The 27,726-nt window shown below is 43.5% G+C and overlaps 1 protein-coding gene across 8 annotated transcripts in view; it reads right to left on the minus strand.

The window, feature by feature from the left end:
• CLYBL (citramalyl-CoA lyase) overlaps positions 1 to 27,726 on the minus strand; it is a 171,144-nt gene that overhangs the window by 141,662 nt on the left and 1,756 nt on the right. The window lies entirely within an intron of this gene.

Consider the following 27,726-nt stretch of genomic DNA (forward strand, 5'->3'; position numbering starts at 1 on the left):
ATGTGTCTTCGGCAAAAGGTCCTCTCTTCCCCTGAGATGTGAAGGAAGATCAAAGGTTCAAACACAGAAATACAAGCTCCTTTTCCCTTTGGAGCACGTTTTTATTTTTTGCAGTGGCTCTAAACCAGGATTTCCATCTGTTGTCCTTATGCAATGTACAGGTTACCCTTAGCAGCCGGGTTCGCGATGTCGTTATCTCAACTGAGGAGCACAGAGATGAATCACTCTCGCAAGCAGGCTCTGCCCATCTCACCAAGCAGCACAATCAGGGCTGCCTCACTCCACCAGCCCTCATTTCACGGGGTTCATGGTTGAGAGGGACTCGTCCCTGCCTTTCCAGCAGAAAATTAGGCATTTCCTGAATAATTATGTGACTACGGTCACATTTAAAACTCTCCATCCCTACTCTCTGTTGTAATTAACCAGTGTAATTTCTCGGGATTAAGTGGCAGTGCTTCAATTTACAGCATGAGAGATTTAGGCCTACGGCTTTTACACAGGATCACTTGACATTTTGCCTCTGCTTCTTCACCAAGCTGGCTGGCAGCAGCGTCGATATCAGTGTTTTCCTAGCTGGTTGTTAAAGGTACTAAGTTGTTGATATTTATATGACTAGCTGGGAACGATTTACCTGTGTTTCACAATAAAGACTCTATAAAAAGCGAAGTATTCGTGGCAGTTATGCCGCAGAAAACAGCACTGAGGTGACGGAAGGCGATTCTGGGACCACGGGCGGAATTAGCGGCGCAGGTCTGTATTTGTAGGGATGACACAATGGATCAACACGCACGTAGCTGTGCGCTGTATGTAATTACACATCCCGTGTGGCAGAGTGCCGGTGGGACAGGCCGCGGAGGGCCGCACCTGGGCGCGGCGGCAGCTCCGGCCGTCACCCCGCGGAGCAGCAGCACGCCCCGCTCGGCTCCCGGGGGGCGCAGCGGCCGAGGAGGCGAGGGCAGGCCGGCGCCGAGCGAGGCAGCCGGAGCGCGCCCGGCCCGGGCAGCGCCCGCCGCGGCGGCAGGTGCGCGACACCGCCTCGCACCGGCCGGCGGGGGCGCTTGAGGCGAGGCGGAGCGGGCACCCCCGCTTCCCTCCCGCACCACCCCTCCCGGGACACCCAAAGGGCGGCCGCGCCCCCCGCAAGCTCCGCCCCCCGCGCCGCTCCGCCGGGGCAGCACTGCCATCTAGCGGCGGACGGGCGTGTGGTCCCCCCCCTCGGGGCTGCTGGGCACGTCGGGGCCCGGCAGGGACGTGCGCCCGCAGCTTCGTGGGGCTGTACGCGAGCGGGCTGGAGCCCACGCGGAGGCCTGTCCCCCCACGGAGACCCCCGGGTCTCCTTCTCCTGCTGCCCCTGGCTCCACGGGCTCAGCTGGGCTTCCACACACAACGAAACGCTACCCCACTTGCCCCTGTGCTGACTGGGGGATCCATGCTCACCCCAGTCACCAGCTGCCTACACGCATGGGTGGACGGATGGACAGACAACATACTCCCCCTGACAAGAACAGCTGCTTGAAAGCCACATCATGGAGGAAGAAAGCAAAGCAGTGCCATGGCTGGATGCTGGTGCTGAGAGTTGGTTCAGCCAGGCCGGGCACTGTCACCAACACGGCAAAGGGCCACTAGCAGATCTCTGTGACCACCCACAGAAAACCACCATCAGGACATGAGTTGTAAGATGACCACCCTGAAGGTGCAGGTGGGGTGCAGGATATGGCATGTGCCCTGCCTTCTCGAGAGTGAGCCCACCACGGCCGGGCAGTGGCAAGAGGTGGGAGGAGCAGACACCGGCCACCTCTGGAGCCTGCACAGCTGCTTACAGCGCTGCCATGTCCTGTTTCACACTTCTCCAGGTGTGGGGCACATGTACGAGCCGAAAGAGGAACCGGTGGTGCAGCTGCCCATAGGGAGGTCACTGGGGTGGACAATGGCAGCTGCAGCCCCTCTGTGCCCCTGGCAGTGCTCAGCCCGAGTGGTTCCACGTTGGCAGGAGAAGCCACAGTTGGCATTGCCCAGGTGTATGGCTTTGCCTAAACACTGCACGTGCCGCTCCTGACCTGGGCTGAGCTGGAGTCAGTGCAGGCAGCTGGGTTGCTTGGCATGTACAACAGAACATCACAGAAAGTGATGTCAGGACCATGATTTCACCTGCTGCAGAAGGACTCCACATGAGATGGGAATGTTGGGAGATGAGCAAGCACTGGGCCACCCCTTTGAGAAGCCGGGCCAGTGGGTGGCACGGCTCAGCAGCCCAGCGCCTCTGTGGGCACAAGGCAAAGAGCAGCTACACCATCTGTCTCCCATAGGACACCATGCGACTGTCGTCGCAAGGCTTGGGCAGCCTGCTAGGATGGGACAGTCATTGTCAGAGCCAGCCCATAGCTTCATTCATGGCCCTCCCAGGTAGGATTACTACCAGAGGATACATGGCTCTGCCTACTGTGATGGGAATCTTCTCCAAACTTCCCTGATGCAGTGGCAGCTCCATGACTGCAGCATGCACACCAACCCCCTCTTCCCATAGCATGCTTCACCTGGAGCTGCCTGGCAAGTGCAAATCTGCACATTTTATAGGCCTGCATTGAAGGCCCATAAGGCTTCAGATTAGACCTGCTCAGTACTTTAATGAGTATGAAATTAGCTTTGGCAGGAGCAGAAACCCCCAAAAGCATGCTATGCACATCACACTCACTTTGAGAACAACACATGGCGAGGTTGTTATTTGGAGAAATCACCACAATCATGGAAGAATAGCTCATCAGTAACTCCTCCTTTGCAAAAACCCTCCAATGGGCTCAGTAGGATAAGATCAACAGTTAATAGCTTTTAGCATTGCCAAGTATTGCTTTTGTCAAGTTAAGCCTTTCTTGAAGCCTAAGTCCCTCTAACTATGCAGGGCAAAGGCAGTTCCATGGCTCCAGAGCAGAACAAGAGAGGAAGCAAGTGTATAATGAGGAATCAGATGGACACCTTATTTTTGCCATGATTTTTTCCAGGTTTTTGAAGTCCTTTAAGAAAGATTTATGTAAAAATCAGCATTTATCACAATTCACTATTTCACATCAAATCCTTACAAGTCTATCAGGAGATTGTGAAAGGCATCATCTTTTCTTGCTCTGCACAGCTTCAGTTGCAGTTGCTTCTCCTTACAGAAAGAGCCAAAGTTGGTGATAACAGTAACTCCACATTGCATGGGGGGGACAAGTTCAGCACTGTGTTTCCCTATGGCCTCTATGCAAAACAGAAGGATACAAGCCTACATACTGCCCTTATGGAATTTCATCACCACTTACTGCTGCTTACCAACAGCCACCAAGAGTACTGGAAGCCATTACTCACTAGAGCTGGTTGAATTGTTTTTTGCATTAAGAATGAGTTAATAAAAAACCCCAGTGTCCAAGCTTTGACATACAGCTCTTTCAGTCAATTTGAAAGGCGAAGAACATGGGCACAGCCTGGTCTACCATTTTCATTTTACTGGCCCTCTATTTTCACAAAGACAAATTAGAAAAAGGAAAAGAAGGAAAGGGTAAGAGAAAGACTGAGGAAAGAAAGAAAAAATAAAACAATGCCAATTTTTCTTTAAACAACATAAATAAAGAGGAAAAAAGTATAATTTCCCAAAACCCTGGATATTTTGTTTTATGTTTTGCAGCCAGCTCCAACGTTATCTGAACAGGAGCTTAGTAGAGATGTAGCACATCAGCCAGTGGACGAATTTACTCTCCAAGGAGAATACAGAAACCCCCCACTTTTATTAAATTGATTAGATATCTATACTTATTGACTGAATACCACGTGGGAAGAAAGCGTATGCAGTTCAGCTAGGGAGAGGGAAAAGAGGAACATGAAACGCTTTCCAGGGAGTGCTGTGCTAAGCAGCAGCCATAAACCCTCTACCAACAGGACACCTACTGCTTTTGGTGATTGAAGGCTGCAGGCAGATATCCTCTTTCGAACCTAACCTGAGATGGCATCCACTGGGGTGCTTGGGATCACCAAGATTGCCTTGCAGCCATGCTGGTGGGAAGGGGTTACATGAATGCCCCCGACCCTGCTCGAGGCACAACAAGCCACATTAGTGCGTATCGAACTTCTCTGAGGCAGACCTACGGGAGCAATGGCCTCTCCCACAGTGGCAGTGAGACCCGAGTGGTGCCATTCTCAACCAGCATGGCTTGCTCCAAAATGCACAGCTACGATCTAGCTACCAGCTGCTGGTAAGAGCACACGCGCAGAGCTGTTTCGGGACATCATTTCCACTTACCATGCTCAAGCTAAGCAGTTCACTCCTGTGCCGTGCTTTCACACAGCCCAAGCACGGTTTTGCTTATTTTCTCTGCAATAATTAGAATTCAGCTGTGAATTTCCTTCCCTCACACTGATTAATTTTCATTTCAGTACCAATTAGTAAAGGCTAAACTTTAGGGCTCGCACAAGGGAAACTGTTGCACAGCCCAGCACCAAAAAAATCCTTCTATTTCTTCTATTTCAAACAGAAAGCCTTACTGCCTCTTTGTTGTGAGAGCAACCTAGATCAGAGAAGTGACAACTCATCTTCACAAAGACAATAATGCGAGTGCCCACTATCTGAACACAAGGTTGTAATTTAACATGATTAAACAGCCTTTTTGCTGTAGAAAGATGTAAACAATTGCTACAATCACAGGACCCGAGTTTTTCTGCGATTGCAGATTTCCTCTGTGCTAATTTGCTAGTCCAACACTTCTGGTGTTCCAATAGCAGGGGGTCTGCGTTAGCAACGTTGGTCTTTTTGTTAACAAAAACCTCAAACCTCCACATTTAGTTAGCTCTGCACCTGAGCGCTGGAGAGGGATGTCTCCTTGTCTACAGCTTAGATTCATTCTTCCTTCTAAATTTCTGGAATTTGCAGCCTAAACAGACTGGAAAAGTACCCATTTTTCTCCATGAACCCTACAGAAAATTTTGTTTCTCCATAAACACAGCAACAACACTCTCCACATTCAGCTTCCCTCATGGAAGCAGACGAACTACAGCAGGATCATGTTGTGGTCTATTACTAAGTTGCCAGATACTCATTTTCAGTCGCACACAGTTCTGCCAACAGCAGGGACCAGAACTGTCTGTACTGTGTGTCCACTACAGGCTGAAGTTCTGGGAACTTCACAGTAGAAACAGCTGATTGCAAAGACTGGGTTCTTCTGCATATTGACATTATGAAGACCTTGTATAAAGCTCCTTTTCAAATTACTTCCAACTCAGTAAGGAGGACTGGGAGTCCTTTATATTTTACACGTCTTTGTCATGCTCATTAGAAAACACCCAAATTTGGCAGAGTTAAAACCCACTGAAAAACTGCAATTTAACACAGGCAGGGAAGATTTGTTTCATTTCAGATGGTAATAATGTAAATGTTCTGCTATGCCTCTTCCACTTGCAGCCCTTGGTCAGACCAGGCTGTGCAGCACCCGTCCCCTCAAGGGAGCTCCACAGCATGGCTCAGGTACACCCCAAACTCGTGCCCCATGATGGTGGCTACCAGCAGTTCTGGGAAAGCATGGGAAGAAGGTGCTTTGCTTCTGCATTCCCCAAAACCTTCCCACAAATGCTGAGCCTTAAGAGGAAAGCTAGGCCTGGCTTGGCAAGAGAGCTGAAGTGAATGAGAACCCTCAAAAGGGGAATGGGACTGAAACAACACACTGAGGAACAGAGGACAAGATGGAGCTGCTGGAGAAAGCAAAATGGTCCCTGATGCACACTGGTGTCCTTAGCTGCAGAGATTCGCCACCACCAAAAAAAAAAGAAACCCAAACCCCCAGAAAAAATCGCACCAACTATAATTCAGTTGTTAGAAAGTCGGGGCTTTGGCAGGCTGCAGCTCCTATGATCTGCTCATACTAGGGGCTCATATTCATGTTCTGATGAAAGGCTGCAGTAGAAAGAGGCCCTAGGGGCCTCCTTTCACCTCCCCACAGTCCTGTTTCCTGACATCCCCCTTCTCACTCTTAACAAGGCCAAGGCTCCTGTCTGCCTGCCCTGGCTCCATGGTAAGGAAGCAGCATGGCCACTTCCCTCCCCACGGATGGTGCTGGGCACCAACCGTGCTCTGGGGACAAAGGCAGCAAGGGCAGAGCCTCAGTGACACCAGGCCACACTGAGCAGGAGTAAGGTATGTGCAGAGGACACTGATGCCATATCAGCACCTAATACCTTGGTGCCATGCACACATTGCTAAGTGCAGTACTGCAGTACTATCTGCATGTTGCCCACTGCAGCTTGGTGCTCTCCAGCTCACAAGCCATGCTGACAAGCCACATGGGGTCCAATATCACTTCAAGCTAAAACATCCTTTTAGCAATCTCTGAAAACCATGTTAGAACACTACTGCTAAGATTGTGAGACAAACTGACAGGAAGGAAATAGCCAAGTTGATGATTCTGTGTAATCCAAATTCACCCTTCAGGGCACACAGCTTATGAAACTGTCTTCAATAATACATTCCCACAGAGATGTTTTATGGGACAGACCTGAATCATGCATGACTGGATAAGGAAAATTATTGTCTGTAGGAACCTGAGAGGTTTTTGTTTGTTTGTTTGTGTGTTCATTTTAAACTTTTTTAAGGCCTTGCCCTTACCTGGGGACATACTGCAGAAGCAGTGCTTTCTGGCATACAGCTCATGTTCACTGGATCAGAGTGAAACAATATAAACAAGCCTAAGCATGACCTTTGAGGCCAGTCTATGAAGACTCATCTAAAAACTACTTTCTTACTTTAACCAATACCTGATTAATACGAATTACTTGGATAACTAACTGAAACAAGGACAGAGTCTGCCCTCTACCAAGTGAATGCCTCTACCTATTCATCTATAAAGTCATAGTTTAACCCATTACTAGTGAAAGCAGTGTTTTGGAAACGTAGGCTTGATTCATCTCAAAAATAAGAATAAACATGCGATTGCTCCTCATCACAGAGCAATTTCTAAAGTGAGAGGACACTCCTGTCAGCATTTTTATTTCTACACTGTCTGGAAGGGTCCCACCTAATTAATCAAGTTCCAAAATGTTTTTGGAAGCAAGAGCTTAGTGACTCAAATAAAGGGCTAAGAGCTCTGAATCTTCAGTGGAAGAAAGCACTTCCCTGAAACCCACAGTAAGGATATTGAATCTATGAAAAGGCTGTGATTTAAGGAATGGCTTTCTGAAGTATTCCCCCTTGTCTAGGTTTAGGTGATTCCTTGCTCACTATTTCCAGCTCTTGCCAAGTGCAGTGAAGTCACAGCCATGATGCTCTGCAGGTCTCACAATTAAAATTATCTGGACATCCAAAAGAAAAAGAGTGCAGGTGAAGAGGATCTGCATGCCCACGGCTTCTGATTTTTCCCCCGCATAAAAGCTATTAGTACAATAAATGGTATTAGTGCTTCCTGCACAGCTCGTCTCACTAGCTCTTCCAATAACAGTAGAGAAAGCCTATTTATCTAACCTAGTGCTACTTTTTCAGCTCTCATGAGTAGGTGCCTCAAAATTGAATGCTGAAATACAGATTTCTACCTCCTTAACTGCAAGCTGACAACTGAGCACCCAAATTTACGGGACATTCATGACTCTCAGCTCCCTATGCCTCAGCTCCCTATTTGTAAACCAGTAGTAATACCAGCCCTTTTCATCGTGAGGGTTTTCTGAAGATAAATTAATTAATGTTTGTTAAGCATTCAGATATTTATAGCAATAAGTGCCATAGAAAAGCTCATGAGGAAATTAACAATTCTGTCTTCACAGCAGGGTTTCAATAGTGTGCAGTAAATAAGGCCTAGGGCTACACATTGAAAAATTAGGAGAAAACAAAATATTGAATAACTGCTCATTAACTCAGCATCGTCCATCCTGTTCACTGAGGCAGGGGTCCTGTGGAAAAACCCATGTATGATCCTGAAATTAAAAGACTATGCCATCATGCAAACATACAAGGGGGCTGAACTTCTATTGCATCAGCTTTCTTAATTCTGACATTTCCTAACTCATGAATATTTTACTTCCCAGCCTTAATGAGGCTGTTCTTGAGCTGTTGCATGCCTTTGCAGTCTCCCTTTATGAGAAAAGGCTTATAAGAATGCAGTGTGCAGGGAGGACAGAGGCTGAATGAATGCCAATATCATAAACGAAGGTTAATAATAACAACAACAAATTATCAAAAGAGAACTTCATCAAACTTTTGCTCCTGTCTTTTAAAAGGCAAGAAAATACTTGTGAATCAATTCACATCTCATGGCAATAATACGCAACCGATGGGGATTTCTAGAAAAAATGGTGTCAGAGGGACTATTTACCCACTTACTTAAACAAGATTTTGTTGTCAAGAGGCAACAATGCAGCCTTCCATGCAGTTGGTCTCTCCATCTCAGCATTTGGATGTGAAAGCTGGAAATCAAGTGCCTTCAAAAGCACCAGGTGTTAAAAATCAAGTTGGTTTTGAGCAAGCTCTGAGAGTATTTAGAGCTTAACAATTCCTTATCTGCAAAATTACACGGAAAAGGAGAGTGGAATAATAAGGATGTGTTAAGAGCAGAGCCTTGGCAAACCTGTCTCTGGGCAGCAGGAGGAGGACTGCACAAAATGGGCTGTCTGGACATATCCCTGCACACAGTGTTCCTCAGAGAGGAAAATTTGTGAGGATATACAACAGCAAAGATACCTGTCTGCCCGACAGAGATCACTGAGCCTTAGCTGCCATCGCAGGAGCATCTATGTGACATCATCACAGCTAAAATAAAAAATATTTCCATTTTAATAAATCAAATATATAGCCTAAAAATGAGGAAATTTCATTACAGAACTAATGGATATTTACGTACTGGGAAAGTCCTATATGTTTGTCTGGGTTTTTTTGTCAGATACTTAATCTGGCAATCAGTTTAAAAAAAAAAAGGGGGGGGTGGTGGTGGTATTTAGGGACAAAAAAACCCCCAAATAAATCCAAGACCTAAGTTAAGAAATACCCATCAAAATGGTAGGTGCTGAGTTACATTAAAAAGATTATCAGCCTATCTTGTAAAAAGAAAACAAATTCTAAAAATAATGTTTGTAGTACAAATTCAAAGCCATGATGAGAAGGGGCAATGGGAAACTGGCATTTTTCATTTCTTTTCATGCTGCTTTGCATGTACATTAACATAGATTTTGCATTTTTAGGCTATTTTTTCCTGCCACTACAAAATAAAAGGAAAATGGTGAGGGAACCAAAAGATGCTTGACTATAAAATGTTAATTCTGCCAGAAACACTTGCTTATTCTTTGAACGGTGGCTATCTAGCTTGAATAGATAAACCTGAGGGGAAAAATCTCCAAGATGTTTTTAAACTCTGCAGCACCAGAAATGTTTTAACACTTGCCTGTTGAGGAAGTTTCTGCAGTGAGGAGTTTCCCTAGAGAGATTATTTACAATACTAATTTAAGGCTTTACTTTGTAATTCCTCCTCAAAGATGGAGGAAAAAAAAATCCCATCAATTTCAGAGCAAGCAAGTGGGTTGTTAATGATGACTGCAACGACGGTTCAAATCTTCACTTCTGTCAGTTATTATGCTTCTTTCATACTACCTCCCCAGAATTATACTAATCAAATACTGAACAAAATTTCAATTAATCAACATATTTGCTCATACTCTTTGTTTAGCCGTAGCTCTTAAAAATAATTCGATATGAAATTCAAGATCCCAAGCACCTGATTCAGCAGTCAGGTTACACTGTGCTCAGCCACGCAATTCCTTGTGCATTCTAAGAGTCCCATGCTTTCTATATGAGCAGTGAAAGAGTTGTGTTGTCCTTAGGTGTCCAGGGGGTTTTCGGTCATAGGTACTTTTTGTGGTGTGGCAGATAATTGCATTTTTCTTACTTATCAGCCTTTAACTGGGCTTTGAAACCCAAGTGGGAAATCCTGGTCGGCCTGAAGCCAAGGGGAATTTTGCATTGCCTGTGGTTTCATCTCCCTCAAAGGCTTTTTTACTTCAGCTTATGTGGCTTTTAGCAGCACCAGGCTCTGTTCACAACCACCAGACCGCCACAAAAGACAATACAGAGAAACGATGTTGAACTGGGCTGCAATCTTAACCAGTGTGTGTCCAGCTTTTATCTGTCCTTGTGCTGGTCTGTAAGGTCAGCTCGATGCTTTGCAAAGCTGCACCTGGAAAAGCTTTCCATCGGCAGGAGAGTCTGCAAAGTGAGACTTTCACAGCCCCAGCCGCTTTCCAGCACACCACTGTCTTGGGCCGGTGGTAAACCAGCAGCCGTGGCAAAATAAATGCTGTTAACAGTACAGCATGCAAGGGGAAAACTTGACTTGCATCGCCTTAAAACACATGCACGTGTACCCGCGCGCGCATGCAGCCTGCTCAGCGCTGGGAAAATGGACAGACTGAGTAGCATCTGTGCTGGGGGGGGGGATATGGAACAAATAAGTAATTGCTGTTTTTACTAAGTAAAGCAGAAAATTACAGCATATCAACAGCCAAGCATGTTTGTTGCCTGGGAAGAACCATTTGTGTTCCAGTTTGGGCTTTTTTACTCATTTGAAGTCTGTGCCTCGAAGCGCATTAAAAACATTTTAATGATTATTATGGGTTTATGTCCTTGTATACATTTGAAGTCTATAAATATAACTGGGGGGAGGGGAGAGGGAAGCAAAATAAATAAATCCAGTCAAATTTTCTGTATTTTTAAAAGTGAAACCTGAAGGAAGATGCAGCTCTGAAATAATGCCTTAGAAAACACGTAATTCTTTTCAGAGAGTGTGTATTGTATTAAAAATCTGTCTTGGTTTATCAGAAAACTGTGTGGCTATATGTGTGTTTTCTTAGCTACATTCAACTCTCTTCAAAAAGACATCCACCAGAATAGCCCTCTTTAGGGACAGTGTTTCAGGGTTGACAAGAACATTAAACCATATTATAATTATCTCTTCAATGAAAACACGGCTTTGTAGTGGAAGCAATGCACAGTTCTCAAGGCGAGTGTTATTAGGCTGTATGTGTTTTCTTGGAAGGAGATTCATGGAAAGAAAAAAGCTTTATAATTTACTGGAAGGAAAAAAATACAGAGGACATGTCATGCATAGCAAAAGGGATTTTACAAAGAAGGCACTAAGTTGAGTGTCTCACTTATCTTCAAGAATGCTTCTACATAATACGTGGGATCGGTTTAACACAAGCTACAATATAGATATAAGACACGCATGCAGTTCTCTGTGACTATTCATATAGATAACTGCAAAAAATGGTCTGTAAAGTAAGGTAAATATAAAGCAATTGCCTCCTGTGCAATAAATGGGTTCTGCCTCATTCTTTGAGAGGTCACTGCTGAACAGCACACATTCTTATCACAGTTCAGATAATAAAACCTGTTATTAATGTGAACACACAGATCTTCTAACTCATCTTCCACATTCAAAATACTGTTTTCTCAAATTAACCTGGCAATTAGAAAGTGTCAGTTCTGAAACAGAAAGCAAAGTTACAAACTGCACCAAGAAGATTTTAACACATACATAAATGACCATATGCCTACGGGAACATGTACTATCCATACGTGCACATTTGGATTTATTTATTCAGATTAAAAAAAAAAAACCAAAAGAATACTAAAGATTTTTAACACTTTTACAAATGCATGAATTATTTTAAATCAGGAATTTTCTTCTTGTTTGCAAAAAAAAAGGTTGCAACTTTGTTTTCTTTAGTATGTTGGCAAATGGTTAGATTTTAATTCCATAAAACATAACGAACTAGAGGAAAGAAACAAATTATGTTAACCAACAGTTTACGTATACCCTGAATGCAGAAAACACTGACAATAATATGAAAATCATGTGCACAACACGCTAATGGAGCATTGTAAAGCTGTTGTGCGCATGCAAGTCCAGGCACACACAAGCGTAAGCACAAAAGACAACAGCCCCACTAAACAGCTACCAAAAATACACCCAATTGGCCTAATACTAGACACAACAGCTTGAGCATTCTTAGGGGAAAAAAAAGTCTGAAACTCACCAAATCTTGGTTTTAAAAGCATGCAAAGTATCCAGAGAGGGAGCATTCGGAACAGTCAATTACTTTCACATTTTGTCCCAGGACTTTAAAAGTTAAAGGCATAGTTCTGCCAATTGTGAGATGCCCCATCCAGCACAGACCACCCACAACTACTGATTTTCCATCTGGTGAACAAAACAGACATCTCCCTAATTATTTTTAAAAAGGTTTTTTTTCCTAACATACTTCCTTTATTTGTCTGTGACCTGGAACTTAATGGAAAACCTGGTAGATGCCAACCTCATTTCTTGTAATGAAGCATCTTATTTTCCCTACTTCAAGCACGCTTATTTAAAGGCTGTTTAATAGAAAGTTATTACCTAAGCCAATCTTTGATAGGACCTGAATTACTAAATAGCTTGAAATTAGAACAACTTTATATCAAAACCTAAACGCTCTAGTTAAATATTAACCATTAAAAGTTCTTCCCTAGTATATTAAAACAGAAAGCAATGAGGTTTACAGTCTCATATGCTGGGTTCCCATATTGCCAGTGTCAAAATTTATGCCTTTTTTCAGCAATATGGTTGCCATTGCCAGCACCATGCTTATAAATGCCAACTGTAATTAAAATCTGGCACCCTCTACAAGCATTAAACATGCCTAAAGATTAAAAAAAAATAAAAATCTGTATTTTAAAATACTCTTTGCAGCATATGCAGGCTTAAAAAAAAGTTCTTCTTCTGCCAGTTTTAGAAACATCATAGAAAAAAGAATAATAAAAAAGGTCCTAGTTGTCCTGAAAATTCGTTTGGAAAAAAACCAACATATATTGTGCTAATCTTTCATGATGGATGCACAGGAAGGAGAGGTGGCAAAACCTGGATTTTTGCTTTAAAATGATTACAAAGAAATGGGATGTTTAATAATCTGGACCCCAGGCAGACACACAGGGCAGGTAACACACAGCTTTTACCTCAGCATCCTTTACGCTGGCTGGTATAGTTCAATACACACGTAAAGCTCTCGCGGTGAATGCCTAAGCAGGGCTGTGGACTCCAGAGCCTGATGAGGGAGATGAGAGATCATGCAGAGAAGAATGGAGGCTGGGGGGTACCCATGGCCTATTCATGTTAATGGTTCTGGGGAGGCAAACACCATTACGTACTCCCTCACTGCTGCCTCCAGCAGTGTGCAGCAGGCTGGGTGTCTGGTTAAGAAAATCCTCTTCTGGGCTCATCAACAAGAGAAGCGACTAGCAGGAGGCTCCCGGAAGCCCTGGATGCATAGTCGAAACATACAGGGCTTCCTTGGGAAATAACCATAGGGAAAAGGGGGAGCTGGGGAAACAGGCCATTAAACCCAGCAGAATTTCCAGCCATAAGTTCATTTTCTACTTATTAATAGGCTACTTCTAAGCTACACAGCTGGCTTACAGACCTGCTGAAGATGAGACACCCATGTTCATGACACGTTAAAACCTAAAGGAGCTCCCCAGAAAGGTCAAGCCAGGCACTCAGCAGCAGTTACACAAACAGCACAGTGCTGGAGCACCCCGACATCTCCTTCTTGGTCTGGCAGCACTGCAGCAAGCACTTCTCTCTATTGCCCTGGTCATTCATCCTAGCTAGGAGGTGAGGAGAGGTGAGGAAGAGCCAGCCAGCCATGCTGGCAAATAAGGTGTAGGAGAAGGACCACCTCTCAGAAAATCAGCACCATTCATGGACTCTACTTGTGGGGAGCAGATACAGAAAATGGGCAGCCTAACCACTGCAAAACTGATCTTTTAAATAGCAACAGAAAGTAGTGGGGTTTTTTTTCAAAGAAATTTGATGAAAGTTAATGAATTGGCATTTACAGGAACACCTTCTGTTGTGACCTGCAGATGGAGGGGAACCATGATGGTGTCCGAGTCTGAGACACCAAGGACCAATGGCAGCAGGACTCAGTGTCTTTGTAGCAAAGGCACCATGACCGAGATGCTCTCCATCCTGTCCTCCCAATCTCGTTGTGCTGGTGCCCGAAGCAACGTTTTTCTCGTGATCCTATCAGCAGAAGAGGTAATTAAATTTCATTGTGGGGTGTCCCATTGACCAAATGTTTACGGGCAGGACTGAAAATTTTATCTTCACATTTCACATTCTTGGCTGAATTTCTGGATCGTTATGCCACGTTTGCACTTATGTTTATGTTCATGCGTAGGCATCTCAGTTATCAATGACTTTCAGCAGGATGAAATCTTTTAAGCTGCTTATTTAAAAATAACGAGTTAAACTACCAAGCGGGAAACCTTGAGTTAAATAATTAATTTGAATCTTGTTTTCCCATTTAAACGTTTCAGTTATTTTCTTGGAGAAAGGTTAATTCTCAGTTTGTAACCACTAAAGTATGCTGCTTTGTAACTAAATATAGCTTTTACACTAAATTTGGCACTTCTGATTGCTAGCCAGAAGGATAGAGTAGCTCTGCTGATACATATTTAAGCTTTTCTATACCTCATTATGTGTATTTTTCAGATTAATTTTACTGTTTTTGTTACAAAATCATGTATGGCACGATTCTTATTTACTAGCTGATCCCTTTGTGTTTACTTATGGTTTATGTTTCTTTGCATGGAAACTGGAATGCAACTTAAAAAGCAGCAAGAAAGTTCATCACTTGCGCAGCACTGTCTTAAAGAGGCTAGACTTGTACAGAAAAATTGGGATTTGATTTAAAAAATTATCTATTAAAACAATTTGGTATTACCTAAAATTAGCACTGATCTAGTATTTGGTCATAATATGCTTCAATAGTGTAGTATTTGCAAACCTAATCCTCTCATAATTAGCTTTTGTTCACAGATTGGTAGAGAAGAAGCAGCTTTTCTGCTTCTTTCAACATCCAATTGGTCAAGTTTGAATAAATTAGTCATTTAACTGAGCTAATTGAATATATTGAAGAAAATATTCTCTTGGCACTTGCAGAAGAGACTACTGATCTCAAAAGCCAACTCAGTACTTCAAAGGCTTCGGGTTTAGAGAATTTAGGCAGTGACTTTCATCAGTTGAATGGTCTGACCAACAACCTGGAAGTATTGTTTCTACTTTGTTATTTTTTATGATTTCAGCAGATTGCAGTAAGCTTAGGCCTTAGCATAATTTTAATTGATGCATTTTAAAGAAGAAATACACTCAACATACATTTTGAAAACTGTTTTTGTTATTTATTTCTTCATCGCTAGGTTTTTACCGTCTCACTGACTCAGGGTTCAGCTCTTTGCTTATCATTTAGTTTCAGAATTCTTTTTTTTAATGCAGGAATGTGCCAGCATCACCATTACTAGTGGCAGAAATCAGCAAGACCCACTTCTCAAATACTTGCTATAAATAAACAAAGACTTTTATCACTTGTAGGACAGGCCTGTCAAAGACAGTTTTCAGGCCAACTAGACAGTGGCCTGAAAAAGAAACTGGAAGTGTCTAAAGCATTAAAAAACTTCAGTGTCTTTCTCTTCTAAACTGATTCCCCTCATGGTTGCGGAGCGAAGGCATCCTGCAGCCATCTCTCTCCACACAGAGGCATCCACTGAAACAGACGCATCAGGGATGGGGTGAATACTTCATTCCCTGAAGTCAAGTCCTCCAGACAGGTTTGAGGTATACTGAAATGCCCAAGCTATCGCTGGTTTCCTGCAGCAAGTTTATATTTGGTTCAAGAACATTTAACGTTGTCATTCCCATTGCATAATGAACATGTGATTTCCTACAGTCACAGATTACAATAAAACCCCTAAACCATCATGTCTTCATTTTTCCTTTTTTGATTCTGCCATTTGTTGGTTGTGTTTTAAGGTTAATAGATCATTTTCTAGGCATAAGTGGTCAAATAAGCTAATAAAAAAACCCTACAGCTGTTGAAAGAACTACAGCCCTTTGATAGCATATTCATTTTCTGGTTTATCTTGTTAAGGAACATCAGTGCTGGGTTCCTGCGGGACAACAACCTGCTAATAGCATGTGTCTTAGATAATGATACTGACCTTAAAGACCAAGTTGACTTAAATGAACTCTGTATGATTTCTGATATACCCAAAGGAAATCCATCTTAATTGCATAAAGACAACAGTAGACTTCAGATTTGGTTTAGAAATTAAAAACCCGGAAATGCCAAGTCAACTTTCTCACTCTGAACATGTCTTTGGGCATAAGACAGGTTTTTATCCATACCAAATGTTTCAAGTCACTGAAGCTATACAATGATTTTCCCTATTTTAAGATTCCTTATTGGAACAAAAAAAAAAAAAAAAAAAAAAAAGAAAATAAGAAATGCCATAACACTTTTTGGTAAGTAATTTTCTTATCTTTCCAGCATGCCTCTAAGTACAGATAAATGTGAAGTGGAGCAGGAGATTCAAGCTTCAGAATGCTCATGTGGTAAGTAAGAAGCACTGCTCAGGCTGTATTTGTCAGAAAAGGCAAATCATGTGGAGAAAGGAGCCCCTTTGATTTTTAGCCTTTGAAAGCTCTGTAACACCAAAGGTCTGAGGTTTTGTACCTTCAGACAGAAGAAATCCAGTGCAACCAAATTGCTAGAGAGCTGAAGGGTTTATGTGGAACCAGCCTTGCTGGAAAGAAAGAAACCTTTCCGTCTAAAATAAGACCCTTCCTCCTTAGGTAGGGAAAGGGTAAAAGACCAATTCAACCTGTAACCTTGTCTATAGAGCATCATAGCCTTCACCCTAAAATGGGCACTGTTTAGCACCACTGTGCTTCACGTGCTGTGGAACTAACTACTGTAAACCTGTGAGCAGACAGCATGTAAGTTAAATGTTCATCCACATTGAAAGATATGGATGTACATAAGGCATGACAAATAAAACACAAGGCAACAGAGGGACTGTTAGACTGAAAGAGGACATGGGTGAGAAAATTCAGTTAGCCAGCAGCAAAAACAAAAGGGGAGGGATAAAACCTGTCCAAACCCAGAAGATCAGAGATCATCATCCTGCAGCAACTCACTGAAAGAGGTGAAGAATTTTGGCATTTGTCTTCCTCTTGCACAGCAGCAATTGGCTCCACCAAAATTCTGCTGACTGGCTTCCATATGGTATGTGAATGTACCCTGCACAACAGCCCTACTGGCTGACAGGTACATAAAAGTATATGAAAGAGGTTAAGAGGAGAAAAGTCCAGAAAGAGATGACTATTCCCCTGGAAGACAAGCTTTGCTAACCCAACACCATTAACTTTCAGAGCGTCATTCACAAAAAAAACTACAGAAGACAAAAACAGGTTAAGGAAAGGACCAACTTAGGAGGAAACCCCAGAATTATGATTTCTGGTAGGTGTGATACCTGAGCAGGTCAGGCTAAACTAGATACAATGCTCTTATTCATCTTGAGATAAACTCTCTTGCAACAGGCCATCACAGGAGGCTATCCTGTAGCACTAGAAACACCAGAGTCACAAATGTGTGAGAAAAGAAACAACCTCTCATTAAAAATGTCATTGTATACTCTCATTATTTACGGGTGCTATGAGACACTGCTTTCAACAAGTAAGTTAAAGTATGATGCAGAAGGAAAACATGTTTTGGAAAATCATGTACTAGTTCTACACTGAACCTCTGGTGAAGCACTAGAAAAGCTGTGCTGCATGGGTCTTGGGCAAAGCCAGCACGGCAGGAGGAGAAAGCACCATCCAACTCTGTATTGCTTCATACAATGTCACATCTCTTTTCCTGTGAATTAAGCTAGAATCAGATTTACTTCGTGTTTTGAAGTCTGGTTGGAGCAGGGAGGGACTCCACAGCAGCAACTCATGCTCCAAGCTCCCCGTTTTATTTTATTGTGCCATTTTTTAATTATTCAACAGATATTTCCTGGTTATGATGGAATCACCAGAAAGGTCTAAAACCTGAATGTGCTTAGAAATCAAACTGGTGTCTCATACTCATGATCACTATTCATCTGCTCTAGGTTGAGGCAGGGCAACGTAGAAAGAAAATCTTGCATTCCCATTGTCACTGAAGCAGCTGTGCCACGAGCAGAAAGCCTTAAGCTGCAGAGGGGGGTGCCCATCTGCAAGATTTTACAAGCCCTAGAAAACTCACACTGTACATAAAGTTTTCAAAACCTTAAGATTAATTACAAGCTCTGCTTTGCACGATGCCTGTTTGAATTACATCCTACCACTAAATATTACTTTAAAGCTGTTTTCAAAAGGCTACTGTTGTTCTCACAACGCAGAACACCAAGAATGATTAAAATCTGAATAAATCCTGTTTATTATTTTCCATAATTTACCTATTTATCTAAACGCATGTGTTCCTTCAGAGAAATTTAGTTCCCTGCTGCCCAAGCAAAATAGGAGCACTATGTATTATATTACATTATATCATAAACTTTGGTAACCAGTATCTCCCTTCAGGAAAAACCGCACATGTTGGCCTCCACCTTTAACAGGAACACATGGGTTCCAACTGGCTGCCATTAAAGTTTCAGGTTTTAAAACCTGCAAACAAACATACGGTAGAAGTTAAATTATGCGCTGCTGCTAAATTTGCTATGTGTGCTGCAGGAGGATGGGCTGAAAACCGTGTTAGCGGCTCAACATTGACACAAAAAATAAACAAATTAAAAAGAAACAAAAGGAGGGCATCGTTTAAGATCGCGTTTTCTATCTGCTGCATCTCATTTCTCCTTAACTACCTATCCACACTAAGAACATTGCAACCGGCCAAGAATTAAGTGAATCATATCAGTGAGATAAATTATGGGACACAAACCAACAGGAGCCTTTTCTTTCTGTTTGGAGCAGTAAAGCTGCTGTGGGGTGAGGTGGGAGCAGGCACCAAAGCGAGGCGGTGTGAAGGGAACTGGCCATTAATTTATCAATTCCAGGCCTTGGCTTTCTAATTGACAACCTCAGGGCTACTTTCATCACTTGTCGACTTCAAACCCACACTCAATTTCTCCTTTAGATAATGATGCAACTATAACATAACGGTGTTTCTGACATATTGCAGCGTGTAGCAGTAGGAAGGTTTCCTCAGTAGCTTAGTTTAACAGGAAAGGGGGAAAAAAAAACTAACTCAGCTGTTAAATGGTTTTCACATCTATCAACTTCTCAAAAAAATAGTCAGTGAGAAAACAGATTTTACACTTCCAGTACGCTGAAGTCTCTATTTGGTACTGACCCAACTCAGAGCACCATCAGTGCTTCAGTATTGCTATCGATTTAACAAAAAATAAGCAAATTATTAATGCAGTAAGCCTGCAAAGCATGTATTTGTACACAAACCCAAATAAGTGAACCCTCCAGAACTAGAAATGCACTTCATTTAAGTTCTCTAATTTGTAAAAGCTACAAAAAAGAAAAAGTAATTAAAAATATATTGACAACATGACATCTAGAAATTATATGTCCTAGAAGCAACAGGAATGCTGCCATGGGCATACCCCTACAGGAAGTTAAGAAGTCCCAACTTCCATCCTCCTGCAGAAACCTGAGTAGTTGCTGAAGGCAGCCAGACCATTTGCAAAGAGCAAGGTACTCGTGTGAGTATGTTTATCACATTTTGACCATACAGAAAAAAAAAACCCCAAAACTGTCAAGTAACAGCATGTCCACAGGCAAAAAGCACCTGGCTGTAACATAAACAGTCACATAACTGCCTTTTAATAGTAGATTTAACGGTCTGAGTCCTGCAGTCCACTCTGCAAAGGCCCTGGAGTCATACTAAACTCAGCACAGCATCTGGGGCCCTCAGCACGTCAATCGAGTCAACAAAAGCAGTGTCAGAAACTTGAATAATATCAATACACTTCTGAAGCACAGCCACTGCTCTGGCATCTATGTGATTGACATACAGAGGGACAACAGTTTGGATACCACACCATATAGCAAATTGCTGCTGAAATCGGTGTGCATAAAGACACAGGTGTTGAACTAACAGAGATTAATAAAGCAAATATGCTGCAAGCAGACTTGGCATACAGTTGGCTCTTGTCTTCACTGGAATTTAGGCTCTGCCGTTGCAAACTGGCACCCAAGTAGCTTCAGTCATGGCATGTTAAAGAGGCAATGGCTTACACTGGCTGGACTAGAAGTGATCAGGCCCAGCCATTTAAGATTACAGATAAGGATGCCTCATTCCCAGGTAGCAATGGCTACATTTTGGTAACAAGCTTAAAAATGATTGCTCCAACTCTCATTTGAGGAGTAGCGCTGAAGCACTCAAGGACAGCAGTACCTGTTTTAAGAATGAACACTGGACTCAACATTTCCTTGGGCTGCCACTCTAGTGCTTTTCAGGCTTTCTAGGTCCATAAAGCTGCTGCATTATCATGAATTTAGCAGATCACATTGCTGGTTTAGAGCTGTAACAATCAGTTTTATGAAGACTGGGTATGCTGGCATATCACCTACTTTGCTGAAGACCTCTCTTTATTTCAAGCGTTGCGCATGCTGCCACTCCTCAAGCAATAAGGAAGCAAGAGCTCTCCCCACAAAATGCCTGGCCCACATAAAAGGCAAAGGTCACTGTTTGCAAAATATTATTAAAAAGTCAGGAGGAACTCATTTTATAGCCAAATTAGCAGCTCAGCAAAACAGTGGGCTATCGTTGGGAAGATAATAAGTCCGACAGCTGGGCACTACAACTGATCAGGTTTTTACTGGGATCATTGCCTGGGATCTTTTAGGGGTTTTTTGGACAAAAGAGACATCAACACAAGAAGTGTGAAACCCAGGCTACTACGTTAACTGCTAGAGGCAGGTGTTTTTTTCATTTTCTTAAACCAAATCCCTACCACCTTTCCAATTTTGCCACTCCAAGGCTGCAACCAGCAGTACAAACCGGTTCCCTTTCAGGGTTTGGAGTGCGGGTTTTACAAGCCTGTTTTGCCTTCCTGCAGGCACTTTGAGCTTATAAATGGCACCTTTCAGTGTCCTGAATTATGAAGGGCAGCTAGTCCTGAATTCTCCTGTCGCTTAATGATCTCACATAAAATGAGGTCCACAAAACTTTTATTACCACTGCAGTTCGAATTTGCAGGTGAAGAACCACCAGGGAAAGGATGCGGACATCTTTTGCTCCCCTAATTTTCCAGGTGCAAGAAAGTTTCCCACTTAGACTTGAACAATTAGTTAACTCTCAAAGTGAAGCCTGATCTAAACAAAAAGATTGCAGTATGTCACTGTGATAAGCGCTGGGAAAATCCAAGGGGAAACCACTTGAGAGCAACATACAATAGCATCAAATTTTGGTTGAAAAAAAAAAAACCCAGGTTAAAAACCTCCTATCTAAGCATTTCTTCATTGTCTTTTGGTTTCCACCTAATTTTATTCACTTGTCACCACTAAGTATATTTGACACTCAAGGATTATACATAATGTTTGTTTAAACCATAAATTGGTTTCTCCCCTATTCTGTTAATAACAACCACTGACTGAAAACCATACTGTACCTCAGCAATCCAAACAGAGATTCAAAAGAAAGTACTTAAAAAAAGAAAGGAATTTGTTTGTTACAAATTACTTCTGCATTTATATACAGTTTTAGTGATTCATGGCATGCCAAATACAGTGCTAATGAGCTTTGGGTTGTGTTTCTCATTTTTGTTTGAAATCTTTTTTTTCCCTGCTAAAAACAATTACTAGAGGCCATTTGAATGCCACTGCGTAAACCAGGAAACCTAGTAAAACTGTAGGTAAAATTGGCATTTTGTTTCAAGCATGGCTCAGGAGTCCAATTCACTTGTTGGCAAGCTGCATATTTCAAACAGCACTCGCATCTCCTCCAAAGAGGAAGCTGGGTAAGACAGTTTCAAAACCCGACATTTACAATACTCATTAATGAAAAACAAAAATTAAAGAGTATAACCTCACTGCTTAATTCCCACCTTCCAAGAATGAAGCATCTTAGCCTTTCAGCTTTCTTCTTCACTTTCCAGTGAAAGGTAAGTAAATCAGCAGAAATATAAGCTCTTCATTCTTAGTACCTCTTTAGAGGACACACATGCCCATAGGAGCCTAAAAACCTTCCTGGAGAGCATCATTAATCTTGCTCCTAGCAGCAAAGAATTTTTAAAGCTTATGTATGACTGTCTAGTCACAGCCAAGCGAGTCCTGCATTTTTGTGACCCGATTTTAAGAAACAAACAAATAATTAGTGGAAATTATGCCCAATTATCTTTCATCATTCAGTTATGCAGATCACCGCCCACCTCAGCTACTGACTAGATACCAAACATAGTCCTTCTCCACCAAAACTGGCCACCTAGCACATGCAGTCACAGGATGGTTTGGATTGGAAGGGACCTTTAAAGATCATCTACTCCAAACCCCCTTGCAAAAAGGAGGGACATTTTCAACTAGATCAACTAGATCACATGTTGATGGAAGTCCTGCCTTGACCCTGCTTTGTCCAGCCCCTCCAGCTCTGGGCCTAAGAATACTTTCAGAAACCTACAAACAATTCAAACTGCCTGTGAACAGCTGCTGCCTGGCTGCAGCCACGCTAAAGCCCATTGGCACCACCACAGGTCAAGTCACTAGCAGCCCTTTGGACTTCAGTCTTCCAAGCAACATGTGTGTTACTCCAAAAGCTTTCAGATGACTTTTTAACTGAAAACATCCAGGATGTTGGGGATTTTAACAAATCATCATAGCTGATAAATCAGCAGCTGATAAAACTAGAGTTAATTAATGCTGCCAGGAAATAGAAATATATCTGCAATGAGCTAGTCTTGTTATGCCCATACTCAGAATTTCCCCTCTTCTCTTTGAAGAGCATTTCACCAACTTAAAAAAACCCAAACATAAAACCAACACAACCCCCACTCCACAGACTGAGCGAATGAAAGATATTCACACTTACTCACTCACCCCACTCTCCAGTCCCGTGTCCCCCCCCCCCCCCCCCCCCCAAATCCCACAGACAATATCAAGAGTGGGGAATCAAACCCCTTTATGACTGAGTCCGCAGCAGATAAAGCAGCAATTGTGCTTATACAGTATTGGAAGTGTAGCTACAAGATAGCGTGACAGCTTGTTAGTGTTGAAAATATATAAGCTCTTTGTAATTGTGCCTTTGGAATGCCATCTGTCTTGAATTAACATCCACCTGGGATCATGTTTCGATGACCAATATGGACAGATTACTGGAACTTTAAAACCTCGCTTTCTTTGTAATTGACATTTAAACTGTTTGAAGTTTCTCATTAAGTCCTTTTTTACAAATTAGGTGCAGATGTATAAAGCTAAATGTACAGTACTAAGGGAAATTAGGTCACCTGAAAGCTCAATCATAAAATGTATCAACTGTTTAAGTGCAATGAGTACATTAAAATTTAGAGATCAACTTTATGCCCCAAATTCTTCAAAGTTTCATCGTTTCCCTTTCATTGCTGCAGAGCCCCTGATGCCAACCATTTTTAATTAAAATGGCAGAGAAGAAAGAGGGTTTGGCCACTCAGCCCGTGACAACTGGTCAATCTTGGCCCACAAAGGGCTGGAGAAGACAAGGCAGGCAGCCACAGCGGTGCCCGTTTACAGGGACAGGGAAATCCTCTTTACACCAATGATGCCAGGAGATTTAAAAAGCGCAAGGAGACTTCAGAAGTAAACACAGCACCAAAGAGAAAACAAGGGAAAAGTCATGAAGGGGACTTGTTGAACACCCAGGGGCTCAGTAACCACACGGCTGACCTCCAGATCCACTCGTAGTCAAAGTTCTGCAGACCTGCTGTGCTCCACGGCCTCATGGGATGGGAGAGGGAAGCGTGAAAAGGGCAGCAGCTGGAGAAACACCTCCATGCACAGCCTGGCTGACGGAATAAGGGCAAACCGAGTATTTCCCCTTTCCAAATGAGGGGGCTCAGGGAGGTGTGAGAAAGGGGTCCAGGAGAGACCACCACCAGGAGCCCACCTGATGTGCAGAGGACATGAGGACATACCACACTGGGGCTCATCAGCAGAAACTCCACAAAGCTCTTAGCATCAAGGGGCTTTTACCTGTCAGAAAGGCTCTTAAGAGAAAAGACTTCAGGTACAGCAGCCTGTTCCCCCCAAAAGGCGCAAAAATCCCAGAGACCCCACTCATCCAACCTGTATGAGTAGCCAAGAAACATTGCACAGGCACATGAAGGCTCAACGCTGGAAGGCGAAGCATCCCCAAAGAGAAGCAGCACCCTCCTTCCCCATGCAGAGCCACAGAGCAGGGGTAGCCTCGGGCCTCAAGACAGCAGCATCCTGCAGCTGATATCATTTAAACTCAGTGCTATCAAGGAGGTTTGGTGGAAGGTCCATGAAACTCCTTTCCCCCAGAGAAAGGTCTCCTGGGATAAGTTAGGGCACCACCCATATAAAACGCACAACCGCAGATCCTTTAGACACCACAACATGTTGGTTCTTGGTTAGATGCCAGGGCTGTACCCTGGCTCCCTGTTCATAAGCACAGAGGTGCAATGGAAGATAGTTCTCTGAAAAGCTGCTTAACAAGACAAACACACTGTCAACCAGTTCTTTTTTCTGTGCTTAGAGTACATTATCGCCTCTTAAGCAGACTGTCTTCGGTACTGCTACTTACTACAATGATTTTAAAAAGCTTTTCTGCTCACATCCCCTCATAACCCTGTTCTTGCGAGCTACTAGAACTGTTTGTGTGAAAGAAGTGTAAACTTTCAGCTGGATACCTTTCTGCTGCTTCTGATAAACTAAGTAACTTCGCTGTGAAACTGGCTGTGCATCTATTTGCAAGATGAACAGCAGGTCTCAACTAGTACCAGAACAGGACAGCAGGGGATTTTGGTTTCCTTATCCATGGGCTCTTTCTCCATGTTCATATACATCTTCAGTTCAAGGCAGAATTTGGAGAAAAATGATGGGCATTTTTAATAGAAAGAAAAATCAAACCAGCCGTGTTATTAAACTGCAACACCTGGGAAAGAACAAAAACTGACCAATATAATACAGTAAGGTAACAACATTTTCCAGAAGGGGTACTGCCCAATTCATTTATAAAGGGGAATGAGAGAGAGGAGCAATTCAATAACCACATGTACTGAATAAGAAAGACTTCTAAGGAAAGTGTATTTGCACCCAATTCTTATTACTTATTACTTATGCATTTTTTGAATACTGGCTTTCATTTAGCTAACAGGTCCGCAAAGACAGGTACAGGACTGGGCAGGACTGTCCACAGAATGGTTTGGGTTAGAAGGGATCTCAAAGATCATCCAGTTCCAACCCCATGGGCAGGGACACCTTCCACTAGACCAGATTGCTCAAAGCCCCTTCCAACCTGGCCTTGAACACTGCCAGGGTTGGGGCAGCCACAACTTCCCTGGGCAACCTGTGCCAGTGTCTCACCATCCCCACAAGGAAGAATTTCTTCCTCATATCTAACCTAAATCTTCCCTCTTTAAGCTTAAAGCCGTTACTCCTTGTCTTGTTACTATTTGCTCTTACAAAGAAGTTCCTCTCTAGATTTCTTGTAGGCCCCCTTTACGTACTAGAAGGCTGCTGTAAGGTCTCTCCTGAGCTTTCTTATCTCCAGGCTGAACAAGCCCAGCTTTCTCAACCTGTCTTCATAGCAGAGGTGCTCCAGCCCTCAGAGCATCTTTGTGGCCCTCCTCTGTACTTACTCCAACAGGTCTATGTTGCTCTTGTGTTGGGGCCCCAGAGCTGAACGCAGCACTGCAGGTGGGGTCTCACGAGAACGGGTGTAAAGGGGGAGGACCACCTCCCTCGACCTGCTGGTCACAGAACTGCGCTAGCTTTAAGCAGACAAGTTAGGGTGCCAGTGCCGATTAGCTGGACACACTTAAGATTTGCACCCCGCTCCTCATTAGCATTAATTAGCCAGCATCATACCTCTGCTGCTGCCAGGATCAGAACTGGCTCAGGCAGCAGTTTCACAGTGCTTAATGCCGAGTACGGAGCTGCCACAGCGTGCAGCGGGGAGCTGATGTCAGGCCCCACGTCTTTCTGCCAAGGGCAGAGGAGGGCAGAGACCCAGTTCAGCAGAAAGCTGGAGCAGCATGGACAGATAACATCTCCTTTGGCACAAGGCCTCCCAATGTAACTCCAACCTGCCAAAAATGCATGAGTGAACACCAGAGCTAAGGCTCAGCTTTGCAATGTGCTTTGCCTGACCTAGTAGCGATGACTGATGAAAGGCTCCATCCTGCACATTCCCTCACGCGTGGCCTGGTGATGTGGTTACAAGGTAAACTGGGGCTCCATTAGGTCCACCCCCAGAGGAAGGATTGCAACACCAGTGACTGGAGCAGGGGTGTTCAAGATGTCACCTCCCTCCCTGAAGTGAGCCGCTATCAGGTTCTCAGCTTGCCAGCAACACAACATTAAGTTAGGTGAACGAAAGTGACCATGTAGAAAAGCAGATTCTGCAGGTATGGCTCAACAGTTCTGCCAGATAGTGTGTTTTTATCACTAGAAAGTCACACTTTCACCCCGAGGCCATAATCTCAAAAGACACACTTAAAAATGTGTAGAACATAGAATGAGTGATTTTTTTCGACAGAGGTTCAGGCAAGAAATCCCTCACAGATTTAACACTTTATTGATATTCTTAGTTACAGCTCCACACATGCCGAGCAGGATCAGCTGCTGGTAAAGGCCACGATTCATGTCTTTCCATTTAAATGCTGCAACAAAGAATAAAACTATTTCCCAATAACAAAGGGGAAACCTTTAATTCGCTAGAAGAGTTTCAGCTCTCATTGCGTTAGCACCCTCCAGTGTCCAATCCATGAAAAACAACACTGTCACTAATTTGCCAAGCAGACACAGATTTGGGAGTGTGAAACGCGAGAGAAGTGATGGATTCCTGGGAGGGAAGATGGCAACTGGAGAGGAGAAACTCCCAATGCTAGAAATCTTAGGTGACATAGATGCAGTCCCTGAACAAGACCTGACACAGGATCACTACTCTTCTCAGACTCCCTTTATTCCCAGCAGCCGTTCTGATGTCTGCACCTTTGGCACACCATACTCCACGTGCCCACATGGTGTATTCCATACTCAGCAGTGCTCCACCAAGATGTGAGCTTAACGGTGCAACTTTTGATTGACTTAGCATGGGTACGTAGGTATAGATCTGCCTGGAATATGCCATGCAAATAGATACACATAAAACACCCTCTTGTGCATGGGAGGCAGGGAGAGCCCAAAAGCTCTGGAACATCACAAATAACCAAACCAGCGCATGGTGCAGCACGTTTCACCTGCCTGCTAATGACACAAATGCTCCATCCACATTCTTATTGCAGCACTGCCCAGTGGCTTTGCGGAGGCAGCAAAATCTGCATGAAGAGAGGATGGTGGCAGCTGGGAAGGCAGCCACACTGCATCAGTGATACTTGCTGTAATTCAGGTCCCAGCCCGGCAGTGTGTCAATGAACACTGTGGGATCCAGGCACTGTAGTACCATAGTCCAGACCCAGTGGACTCATGCTGAAGACCATGGAGCTGCTAATGAAATCCAAACATGTGCATTGCCTGTTGGCATTTGAAGTCATCCCTGTATTTTCTCTCTCCACGGCACACAGCTGCCCAGCTCAAAGGTGAGCAAGGGCTCCTCATGCCTCATCCCGCTCGGGTCTCTGCCTGGTTAGATGCCCCAGATTCTCTGGTCTCCACCTGAGTGGTGGCTTCTCAGGCTCCACAGCAGCACTGATGAGCGGGGGCAGGCAGTTCCGCTGTCACATCTCCT

This window comes from Lathamus discolor, chromosome 4, assembly GCF_037157495.1.
Source record: "Lathamus discolor isolate bLatDis1 chromosome 4, bLatDis1.hap1, whole genome shotgun sequence".
Taxonomy (NCBI): domain Eukaryota; kingdom Metazoa; phylum Chordata; class Aves; order Psittaciformes; family Psittacidae; genus Lathamus; species Lathamus discolor.